Raw genomic sequence first — 10,230 nt, 5'->3', positions numbered from 1 at the left:
CAGACATTGGCATTTCCTCTGGTATTGTACTAGACCCTGAATCTAACATTATATTTAGACCTTGGACTAACATTTGACTTGAGCCTCTAACTTCAGTCATAAACCTGGGACCTAGAACTCAGACCCAGGCCTAGGCCTTACTTTGGACATAGACATTGGAACTGGACCTGGCATCTGGATTTCAGTTCCTTTGACATGACCTTAGAGCTAGAACTCAGACCTAGAACCAAATCTTGAAAGTGAACTTGGATCTTGGACCTGCTCCTTGAGCCTGATCCTTGGGTATAGATTTGTCTAGGACCTTGAATGTGGCCTTAGACCTGGGCAATGGACATGGACTTGGCCCTTGGACTGATAATGTTTAGCATTTCTTTGTGTGCTTATTTGCTACCTGTATATCTTGTTTGGTGACTCATCTGTTCAAATATTTCATCATTTTTATTGGGTTGTTTGTTTTCTAATTGAGTTTTAATAGATCTTCATAAATTTTCAGTATAAGTCCTTTAATAGGTATATGATTTGGAATTATTTTCTCCAAGTCTTTGCTTGCTTTTTATTCTGTTAGTATCTTTAGAAGAACATAAGTTCTTAATTTTGCCAAAGTTTAATTTATTAAATTTTTTTTTTTACAAATGATGCTTTTCATGTTTGTCTTTTCCTTGCCACAGGTCACAAAGATTTTCTGTTATGTTTTCGTCCAGAAATGTTATAGCTTTGTATTTTACATTTAAGTCTATGATCCATTTTGAGGGTTTTTTTTTTTAAATATAATGAGGAAAATATTGAAGTTTTGTTTTCTGGTTTCGGATTTGTTGTTGTTGTTGTTGTTGTTGTTTTGTTTTTTGTATATGGATGTTCAATTGTGTCAGAATTATTTGTTGAAAAGACTATCCTGTCTCCATTGACTTGCTTTTGTTCTTCTGTTGAAAATTGACTATGTATGTGTGTCTATTTCTAGACACTCTATTCTCTTCTACGGATCTACTTGACTATCTTTCTGTACTACACTGTCTTCATTACTATAACCTATAAGAAGTCTTGAAAGTAGATGGTGTTAGTCCTCCAACTTTGTTCTTCTTTTCTAAAGTTGTTAGGGCTATTCTCAGTCTTTTTTTAAAATATATTTTAATTTCTAATTTTTTATTACTAGTGTATAGAAATATTGCTTTTGTATAATTATTTCTATTCTATAACCTTGTTAAACTCATTTACTAGTTATCATAGCTTCTTAGGTAGATACCATAGCATTTTACTCATAGACAAATAAAAATAGTTAAATTTTTTTCTTTCCAATCTAGATGCTTTTTATGTTTTATTCTTGTCTTGTTGCACTAGTTAGACTCCCCAGTACAATGTTTGATAGAAGTGGTAAGAGAACACATCATCCCCTTCTTCCTAATCTTGAAGGAAAGCATTCAGTCTTTTACCATTAAGTATAGGATTAACTGTGGAGTATTCATAGATGCTTTTCTTCATGTTGAAGAACCTTCCTTATATTCCTAGTTTGCTTAGAATTTTTGTAAAGCTTGAATGTTGGATTTTTTCAAGTGCTTTTTTTGTGAATTGAATTGTGCCCCCACCCAAAATGTGTTGGGGAGACATGAAAGAAAGTCCTAATCCCTAATACCTGTGAACGCTACCTTATTTGGAAATAGGATCTTTGCAGATGTAATCAAGTTAAATGAGGTCATACACAATTAGTGTGAGCCCTAATCAAGAGTGACTGGTGTCCCTATAAGAGGAGAAGAGAAACATAGGCCATAAGACAATAGAGTCAGAGATTGGAGTTATACATCTACAAGCCAACAAATGCCAAGGATTGTGGAAAACACCAGAAGCCAAAAAGAAAGGCGTGGAACATATTCTTCCCTAGAGCCTTCAGAGACAGTGTGGCCTTGCCAACAACTTGATTTCAGACTTCCACCTTCTAGAACTGTGAGAGAATAAATTTCTATTGTTTTAAGGCACTCAGTTTGTAGCTTTTTGTTGTAGCAGCCCTACAAAACTAATACAATTTATTTTCTAAATTAGCTGAGTTGATCATATGTCGTTGTTTGTTTTTAATTTAGTCTGTTAATATTTAGTCTGAATTACACTGATCGGTAGAATCTGTAGTGATATCACCTCTTTTATTCCTGATATTGGTAATTTGCTGTCTGCTATCTTTTTTTCCTGATCAGTCTGGTTAAAGGATTATCAACTTTATTGATCTTCTCAAAGAACCAGTATTTAGTTTTGTTGATTTTCATTATTGACTTCTTGATTATTATTTGATTGACTCTTCTCTGATCTTTATTTTCTTTCTTCTACTTAAAGTTTAATTTTTTTCTTCTTTTTCTAGATTGTTAATGTAAAATTTGATGTCATTAATTCAAGACCAAATTAATGAATATACACATTTTGGTGCTATAAATTTCCATCCAAATTCTGCTTTAGCTGCATCTGACACATTTTGACATATTTTATTTTCCTTTTCTTTTAATTTAAAATATGCTGTAATTTTCTTTATGAATTCTCCTTTTTCCCATAGTCTTTTAATAAATGCATCATTTAGGTTCAAAATATCTAGGGATTTTACCAGTTATCTTTCCATCATTGAGTTTCAATTTAATTCCAGTATGGTAAGAGAACACACTTTGTGTGATTTGAATTATTTTAAACTTGTCAAGTCTAGTTTCATGGCCCAGAGTGTGCTATATCTTGGTAAGTATCCCGTGTGCACTTGTAAAGAACATTTATTTCTGCTGTTTGGGGGAATATTCTATAAATTTCAATTAGATCAAGTTGGTTGATAGTGTTTTTCGAGTCTTCTATATCCCTGTTAATTTCCTTTCTACTCGTTCTATAAAATTATTGAAGGAAGAATGCTGCAGTAGGCAGAATAATAGCCCCCAAACATACCCATGCCATAACTCTCAGAACTTGTGAAATGCTGTAGATTTGATGCCCCCTAACCTCACTGAAGCTTAAATCCCTACTGTGACTGTTAAGAGGGTGGGGTATCCTATTATGGTAATTGAAAGGTGTGGCCTTGAAGAGGTGATTAGATTGTAGGACCATGCCATAGTGAATGGATTAATAATGGTGGTCAGGAGTGTAGTTCTGAGGGCTTTGAAAGAAAACCCATGGCAGGTTCACTCTCTTTGCTCTGCCATTTTCTGCCATGTGAAACTCCTGGGTCATTGTCACCACCACCAAGGCCTTCACCAGTATGTTCCCTGGACTTTGGACTTCCCAGCCTCAGAAACTGTAAGCAATAAATTTTGTTTTCTTTATAAATTACCCCATTCTGTATATTTTGTGATAAGCAACAGAAATGGACTAAGACATTAATATATTAGTTTGCATGACAAAAGTGAGTTGCATATGTGATTAGGGTTACAGACCTTAAGATAGGCAGAATATCCTGAATTATCCATTTGGGCCTAATATAATCACATGAATCCTTAAATGAAGAGAACCTTTCCTAGATGTGGTCAGAGAGATGCAACATTGCTGGCTTTGAAGATAAAAGAAAAGGGCCATGAGCCAAGGAATGCTGATGGCCTTTATAAACTGGAAAAGGTGAAGAAACAGATTCTCCTTTAGAGTCTCCAGAAAGGAATGAGGCACAGCAAACTTTAATTTTAGTCCAGTGAGACCAGTATCAGACTTCTGACATAAAAAACTGTAAGACAATAAATAGATTTTGGTTTAAACCACTAAGTTTGTGGTCATTTGTTCCAGTAGCAATAGAAAACTGGTACAGCTGTTAAAAATCTCTATCATTGTGGATTTGTCTTATTTCTCCTTACAGTTATCTAAGTATTTGCTTCATGTATTTTGAAGCTTAATATTATCAGGAGCATAAATACTTAGGATCATTTGACTCCTTTGTCATCATAAAATAATCTTCCTTGTTCCTGCTAATAGTCTTTGCTCTGAAATTGACTTTGTCTGATTTTTTAAAATTATTATTATCATGGTATATTCACCTTTTAACTTTAACCCTATTTTTATCTTTACATTTAATGAGGTTTCTTGTAAACAGCTTTTTAAAAATCCAGTCTGATAATCTCTGTCTTTTAATTGGGGTACTTATACCATTTACATTTAATGTGATTACATTTAATTACATATAGTTGGGTTTCTACTTTTTAAAATCTGTGCTTTATTTCTTTTTCCTCTTTTTCTACCTTTTTTTGGATTAAGTACTTTTATGATTTAATAATCATCTTCTTTGTTAGCTCATGATTATGTTATTTTTATACTTGCTTTAGAGTGTATAGTGTATTTATTTAATTTATCACCGCATACCTTCTAGTGATATTAGACCACTTAATATATAGCATAGAATCTTACAAAAGAATGGCAGTGTGAAAAGCTTGGGAAACCACACCCACAGAGAAACATTTATTAAACTCATCAAAATGAGCAAAGACAATCAGTCAAAGTTTCTAAAGACTGACCAAAAGGCTTACAACAAATTGGAAAGCATTTACTTAAAATAGATGGAAATGTACTAGATAATATTATATGATAAATAAGATTTATGCTGCATAATGAGGCAGAGACTATTTCTAGAACTCAAGTTATTCCCACGGATCCTTCAGGGCCTGTCATATCCAGTGTAAAAGTTTACAAAAGACACAGCAACTCCATATAGGCATGGCAATAAGGGCTCAAACCCCTTAGGAATGAAGGCTAGGCCACTCCACAGGTCAAAACCCATTTAAAAAGCTAGGTAAGGACATGATAACATGGAATGAGTGCTGGAAGAAAGCATAAATGATTACTATGGCCATTACAGAAGCCGACGCCATCCACATTTTCTTCCTTGGGGGTTATGTACATTACAGTGATACAGTTTAACTTATTTTCCTCATCCTCTCCTCCTTTACAGCACTATTATATGTAGAGTTTAATAGTTGTAGATAATCTTACAACTTGGGTAATGGGCTACTGAATATTAAGACAAAATAATGATAGAACTATAAGAAGAACAAACATCACCCATCACCCAGAGATCCAGGATTTAGAGGGTATGCAGTTACTGATAAATAACTGTAAGCAATAAATTTCGTTTTCTTTATAAATTACCCCATTCTGTATATTTTGTGATAAGCAACAGAAATGGACTAAGACATTAATATATTAGTTTGCATGACAAAAGTGAGTTGCATATGTGATTAGGGTTACAGACCTTAAGATAGGCAGAATATCCTGAATTATCCATTTGGGCCTAATATAATCACATGAATCCTTAAATGAGGAGAACCTTTCCTAGATGTGGTCAGAGAGATGCAACATTGCTGGCTTTGAAGATAAAAGAATATGATCCCTTTTGGGGGGCATATTTAGTTATATGATGAAAAATAACATTATGTTTGGTGAGTACCTTAGACCTGACCACAGACTTCATCTCTAGTCATGGCCTTAACCATTAAAACTGGATTTGTCCAGATTCTTAAACATGACCATGGAATTGAACCTAATTGTGGATGTAGACCTTGGACCTGGACTTTGGGCTGGGACCGAGATCTAGTCCTAAATTTGGGAACTGAAAGGTGAAACTTGGATCTGGTCTTCACATGTGGACTTGGACCTTTGTCCTTGGAACTGGGCCTTGGTGCTTAAGTTGACTTGGGACCAGAATGTAAAAGGTCCTTGGACCTGATATTATTCCTGGCCCTTAGATCTGTATCTGGACCCATATCTGATCTTTGGAAAAGAACTGTGAAACTTGAACCTGGACCTCGGTTGTGGACTAAGAATTTTATAACTGGACTTTGAATTGAAACTCTGAGCCCAAATCTTGAATATAAGAGTAAACTTCAGACCTTTGACCCAGAAATGGACATGGAACTTACACCTGGATCTACCACTGACCTTGTACCTAGACAGGGAAACTGAATTTGGATTGGACCTGGGACCCAGATCTTGGACCTAAACCTGGACCCAGACTTGGACCTTGAAATGAAACTATAAAACTAGGACCAGAATCTTGGTCCTGAACTTTGAATCTCAGATCTTGACCTCAGACTTAGACCTTGAAACTGGACTCCAAGGATAAACTATAAACTTCTGACCTAGAAATTGGACTATGACATCAGGCCCGGACCTTGAACATGCACCTGGACTAACCTTGAATCAAGACCTTGGAATTGAACATAAGACCTCTAACCACCATAACACTTGATCTGAGCCTTGAACCTCAAGCTATATTTGGATTTATCCAGGACCTCAAACCTGACTTTAGACCTAGACATGGGTATTAGACCTGGACAATGGACTTGGACTTTGAAAATGGGCCATAGACCTTGACATGAACCTCAGATGTGGACTTGAGCTTTAGATCTGGACCTTAGGCCTTCACTTTATATCGTGATTTGACTACATCATTGGACCTAATCATGGACCTGGACTTTGAAAACTGGATGTTAAACCTGGATCTCATACCTGGACATGGATCTTGGACCTGGACCTTGGAACTTGCTTTTAAATGCACATAGAACCTGACCCAAAGTATTGACACTTGCTCTGGACTTAAACCATGAAACTGAATTTTGGACCTGTACTTAGAGTTTGGCATTGGACCTGGACATCACACCTAGACCTTAGACCTGGGCCTCAGATCTGGATATGAATTCTGGACCCAGATGTTGGACTTGGCTTTGAACTCACATTAGACCTGGCTTTAGGCCTAAAACATGGATTTGAACCTTGGATATGGACCTGGACCACTGAAAACAGGGTATTGGATCTAAGTTCAAGACTTTAGAAATGGAATTTGGACCTTGAACCTACACTTCAGACGTGGACCTCCCTATTGTTTTGTAGAAAAAACCATAAAGAACACAAGCATTATCTAAGCAAATATCTAAAAAACACGCATTCCTCTCAATTATATTGATAAATCCTGGCAGCATTTGTGAAAATGAGCTAAGAATCACATAGATTTCTCATAAGTTCCTATTTCAAGTTAGAATGAGTTAAAATGAATCTAAACAGTATTTGTGTTAAAAAAAAAAAAGTCATTATCACACATTGTTACCAACAGTAATTTCTTATTGCAAGCTAGATCCGATTAAAATGAATCAAATAAGTGTGTAAACAAGTTCAGTCTTATACATTATTCTCAAAAGTATGTTCTTACTGAAAATTAAATGAAATCAGGTGTACTTGCATAACAATAAAGAAAACAAGCTCAAAATCAGAATCAAAGCCCAAACTTTAGTTCTAGCATCAAAGTCCAAGTCCAAGGTCAAAGTAAAAGGTGTGTTTCCTAGTATTTTGTTGAGGATTTTTACATCTAACTTCATCAAGGATATTGGCCTATAGTTTTCTTTCTTTCTTTCTTTCTTTTTTTTTGTCATATCTTTGTCTGGTTTTGGTATTAAGGTGATGCTGGCTTCATAGAATGAATTTGGGAGAATGGTTTCTTTTTCAATTTTTTGGAATAGTTTGGAAAGAACTGGTATTAATTCCTCCTTAAAGGTTTGATAGAATTCAGAAGTGAAGCCATCTGGTCCTGGGCTTTTCTTTCAGCAACACATCAAAAAAATTATACACCATGATCAAGTGGGATTCATCCCACGAATGCAAGGGTGGTTCAACATACACAAGTCAATAAACGTAATACACCACATCAACAAAGTCAAGAACAAAAACCATATGATCATCTCAATAGATGCAGAAAAAGCATTTGACAAAATTCAACATTCCTTCATGATAAAGACTCAACAAATTAGGCATAGAAGGAAGGTATCTCAACATAATAAAAACCATATATGATAAACCCACTGCTAATATCATCCTGAATGGTGAAAAGCTGAAAGCTTTCCCCTTAAGATCAGGAACAAGACAACAATGCCTGTTCTCACCACTCCCTATTTAACATAGTTTTGGAGTACTTGCCAGAGCAATTAGACGAGAGAAAGAAATAAAGGGCATCCAAAGAGAAAAAGATGAAATCAAATTGTCCCTGTTTGCAGATGACATGATTCTGTGTATAGAAAACCCAAGAGACTCTACCAAAAAAACTCTTAGAACTGATGAACAAATTTAGTAAGATTGCAGGATACAAAATCAATATGCAAAAAGCAGTAGCATTTTTGTACATCAACAACAAACTAGGAAGAAAAAGAGATCAAGAAAGCAAGCCCATTTACAATAGTCATTTAAAATAAAAGAAACACCTGGGAATAAATCTAACCAAGGAGGTGAAAGATTCCTGCAATGAAAACTACAAATCATTACTGAAAGAAATTAAAGAGGGGCCGGCCCGGTGGCGCACTGCTACAGTGCTCTGCTTGGGAGCGTGGTGGCGCTCCCGCCGAGGGTTCGGATCCCACATGCAGACCGGTTCCCGCTCACTGTCTGAGCGAGGTGTGGGAGCAACGCCGAGGGTTGCGATCCCGTTGCCGGTCCCGGTCCGGTGCGGGCACGACACTGAGGGTTGCGATCCGTTGCCGGACACAAAAAAAGACAAAAAGGAAAAAAAAAAAAAGAAATTAAAGAGGACACCAAAAGTTGGAAAGACATTCCTTGTTCATGGATTGCAAGAATAAATGTAGTAAAAATGTCCATACTACACAAAGCCATTTACATATTCAGTGTGATCCCCATCAAAATACCAATGACATTCTTCACAGAAATAGAAAAGGCAATCCTAGCATTTATATGGAACAATAAAAGACCCCAAATAGCCAAAGCAACTCTGAGCAAAAAAAATAAAGCCAGAGGCATTACACTTCCTGACTTCAAACTATATTACAAATCTATAGTAACAAAAACAGCATGTTACTGGCATAAAAAGAGATATGTGAACCAATGGGACAGACTAGAGAACCCAGAAATCAACCCACATATTTACAGCCAACTGATCTTTGACAAGGGCACCAAGAACATATGTTGGGGAAAAGACTGCCTCTTCAATAAATGGCACTGGGAAAACTGGACATCCATATGTAGAAGAATGAAACTTGACCTGTACCTCTCACCATATACCAAAATCAACTCAAAATGGGTTAAAGACTTAAATATAAGACCTGAAACTTTAAAATTCCTAGAAGAAAACAGAGGAGAAACACTTCAGGATTTAGGACTGGGCAAAGACTTTATGAATAACACCCCAAAAGTACAGACAGCAAAAGAAAAATTAAACAAATGGGATTATATCAAACTGAAAAGCTTCTACACATCAAAGAAAACAATCAACAGCATGAAGAGGCAACCTACAGAATGGGAGAAAATATTTGCAAACTACACATCCAACAAGGGATTAATATCTACAATATGCAAAGAGCTCAAACAACTCTATAGCAAAAAATACAAATAATTCAATTAAAAAATCGGCAAAGGAGCTGAATAGACATTTCTCAGAGTAAGACACCTACAAATGGCCAACAGGTATATGAAAAAATGCTCAACATCACTAATCATCAGGGAAATGCAAATCAAAACCGTTTTGAGATATCACTTCACCCCAGTCAGACTGGCTATTATAAAAAGGACAGAGAATAACAAATGCTGGTGAGGATATAGAGAAAGAGAAATCTTTCTGCACTGTTGTGGGACTGTAAATTAGTACAGCCATTATGGTGGAAAGTATTGAGGTTCCTTAAACAACTAAAGATAAAACTACCATATGATCCAGCAATCCCACTACTGGGAATATATCCAGAGGGTTGGAAATCATCATGTTGAAGTGATATCTGCACTCCCATGTTTATTGCAGCTCTATTTACAATAGCCAGGCAATGGAACCAACCTGGATAAGGAAATTGTGGTATATATACACAGTGGAATACTACTCAGCCATAAAAAAGAATTAAATTCAACCACTTGCAGCAACATGGACGAGCCTGGAAAAAATTATCCTAAGTGAAACAACCCAGGTACAGAAAGAGAAATACCACATGTTCTTACTCATAACTGGGAGCTGAATCCATAAATTAAAAAAAAGCAACAACAATCACAGGAATACATTGAACTTTCAAAAAGAGAGAAAAGAACCACCGTTACTAAAGGTAGAAAAGGGAAATAGAGGGGGAGAGAGAGGGGGGCTGATGAGGAATTGGTTAAGGGATACAAAGAATGATTATGTATTGTAATGATGAATAAGCTAACTATCCTGATCTAACCATCACACATTGTACACAACTATTGAAAATCAACATTTTACCCCATATGTATGTATATATATTGTATGTATGTATAATAAATTATCTTAAATAAATAAATGAATAA

The sequence above is a fragment of the Galeopterus variegatus genome, unplaced genomic scaffold (assembly GCF_000696425.1).
Source record: "Galeopterus variegatus unplaced genomic scaffold, G_variegatus-3.0.2 Scaffold675, whole genome shotgun sequence".
Classification (NCBI taxonomy): domain Eukaryota; kingdom Metazoa; phylum Chordata; class Mammalia; order Dermoptera; family Cynocephalidae; genus Galeopterus; species Galeopterus variegatus.
This window is presented reverse-complemented; position numbering follows the sequence as displayed.